This window comes from Monopterus albus, unplaced genomic scaffold (genome assembly GCF_001952655.1).
Source record: "Monopterus albus unplaced genomic scaffold, M_albus_1.0 scaffold296.1, whole genome shotgun sequence".
Classification (NCBI taxonomy): domain Eukaryota; kingdom Metazoa; phylum Chordata; class Actinopteri; order Synbranchiformes; family Synbranchidae; genus Monopterus; species Monopterus albus.
This window is the reverse complement of record NW_018128176.1, coordinates 345877-348625: the sequence shown is the minus strand read 5'-3', so window position 1 is coordinate 348625 and position 2749 is coordinate 345877. Positions and strand designations below refer to the sequence as shown.

Sequence of the window (2749 nt, the reverse complement as noted above, 5' to 3'; positions counted from 1 at the left end):
TGTAGGGTTTGCTTGTAGACCTTTAGGGAGATGGAGCGGTGCTGCCCCCTGTTGATGACACAGCTGAAGTACAAGAATAGTATGAATCATATCTTATATGCTGTTGTTACTACAATATGTTTTTGTTTTCAGTTTGGTCACAAATTAGAAATAATGAATAACATGTCTTTGATGACAAAAAAAATGTTTCAAATATATAAATATATGTATATATTTCCTGCTTCGTTAATTGATGGTCTACATGTTTAAAGTTGTATACAGTAACTGCAGTTATTCTCATTATTTGTCATTTGTTCACGGTGACACAACACACAATTCCCGTTGTGAAAATTATTTCTAGTATGTGTAATTAGTGTCTCATGGTAGCCTATACACACTCTCACGTGTATTTGGCGAAAGGCTGAACAGTCTCAACAACAAAGATTGTACATATATTGAATAAATACTGTCCTGTCACTACATCGTCTGCGGAAAATCAGTTGAGGTGATGAAGACGTAAAGTCGAAAAGTCGTATTAGTATTTGCAACACACCATAAAACAGATCCGTCATATTGAAGTTCAGTATCAAAAAAACTGCTCCAGGTGAGGCTCGAACTCACAACCTCGGCATTGCTCTACAGAGTACTGTCATATAAGTACCGCGCGCTAACCGATTGCGCCACTGGAGCTCGTGTTCCCATAGCCGCAGTTGCATTTATAAACAAGTGATAGCGACACACTACATCATGTATATGGCCTTTATGACGATCCTGCATTTGCTTCACATTATATCCTATATTTGTGATCAAAGTATAGCAACACAATGGTAGACTCGCTGAAAAACTGCGACTTTTAATCGGAGATGGGTGAAAACATGTAAGAATGATTACCAATACGCCATTCTATCCTTACCAATTGACTATGCTCAGTACGCTGCTTTGCACAGTCAGAACGAGGTTTAGAAAGAGAAGAATGAGTCAGTGATGTCAGGCGTTTAGCTGCCACTGAAACATGAGGAAACGCAACCCGCCTTAAATGCCTTCAAAGTAGACTTTAACATGTCTTGCAGAAACAAATGGATCTCAAAGGCACAGATATGCACATAAATTGTAATACCACACAGCTCAGGAATGGGGAAAATTCTACTTCAGCATACTTTCAGCTATCAGAATGTTAAGCTCCTCCAAGACATCCATGTTTCTATTCAGAATTTTTCTAAACTTCATACATTTATAATATTTAGCTTTATTTTGATAATCTTGCCCCATTCAAATGAATAGGGAAAATTCGACTTCAGCATACTTTCAGGTATGAAAATGTTCAGCTCTTCAAGGACATTCATGCATCTAGGCAGAATCTTTCTAAACTTCATACATTTATAATATTTAGCTTTATTTTGATAATCTTGCCCCATTCAAATGAATAGGGAAAATTCGACTTCAGCATACTTTCAGGTATGAAAATGTTCAGCTCTTCAAGGACATTCATGCATCTAGGCAGAATCTTTCTAAACTTCATACATTTATAATATTTAGCTTTATTTTGATAATCTTGCCCCATTCAAATGAATAGGGAAAATTCGACTTCAGCATACTTTCAGGTATGAAAATGTTCAGCTCTTCAAGGACATTCATGCATCTAGGCAGAATCTTTCTAAACTTCATACATTTATAATATTTAGCTTTATTTTGATAATCTTGCCCCATTCAAATGAATAGGGAAAATTCGACTTCAGCATACTTTCAGGTATGAAAATGTTCAGCTCTTCAAGGACATTCATGCATCTAGGCAGAATCTTTCTAAACTTCATACATTTATAATATTTAGCTTTATTTTGATAATCTTGCCCCATTCAAATGAATAGGGAAAATTCGACTTCAGCATACTTTCAGGTATGAAAATGTTCAGCTCTTCAAGGACATTCATGCATCTAGGCAGAATCTTTCTAAACTTCATACATTTATAATATTTAGCTTTATTTTGATAATCTTGCCCCATTCAAATGAATAGGGAAAATTCGACTTCAGCATACTTTCAGGTATGAAAATGTTCAGCTCTTCAAGGACATTCATGCATCTAGGCAGAATCTTTCTAAACTTCATACATTTATAATATTTAGCTTTATTTTGATAATCTTGCCCCATTCAAATGAATAGGGAAAATTCGACTTCAGCATACTTTCAGGTATGAAAATGTTCAGCTCTTCAAGGACATTCATGCATCTAGGCAGAATCTTTCTAAACTTCATACATTTATAATATTTAGCTTTATTTTGATAATCTTGCCCCATTCAAATGAATAGGGAAAATTCGACTTCAGCATACTTTCAGGTATGAAAATGTTCAGCTCTTAAGAGACATTCATGCTTCTCTTCAGAAGTTTTCTAAACTTCATACTCTTGAAATATTTAGCTTTATTCTGAAAATCTTGTCCCATTCAAATAAATGGGGAAATTCCAACTTCAGCATACTTTCAGCTAGCTATAGCATTCAGTTGTCAAAATGTTCAGCATTTTCAGGGCGATCTTTCAGCACTCAGCATCCATATGCTTTTTCTTCAGAAAATGCAATTCTCTAGTTATTATTCTGGTTTCTTCCGTTCGTTTTTTAGCACTTAATTTTTTCAGCATACTTTCAGGTATGAAAACCGTCAGACATCGACATGTTCAGCTTTTTAAGGACATTTATGCTATTATTTTCTTGTCTCTAACCATTATACTTTTTAAACTATTTAGTGTCTTTCAGCAAAATTTTGCCCATTCAAATGAAT

The 2749-nt window shown here is 34.9% G+C and overlaps 1 non-coding gene across 1 annotated transcript; it reads right to left on the bottom strand.

The window, feature by feature from the left end:
• Nucleotides 1–575: 575 nt before the first annotated feature.
• Nucleotides 576–669, bottom strand: trnai-uau (transfer RNA isoleucine (anticodon UAU)). The gene is made up of 2 exons: nt 632–669; nt 576–611 (listed from the first exon to the last, which is right to left on the bottom strand). It is a non-coding gene; the product is annotated as a tRNA-Ile (tRNA).
• Nucleotides 670–2749: the final 2080 nt, after the last annotated feature.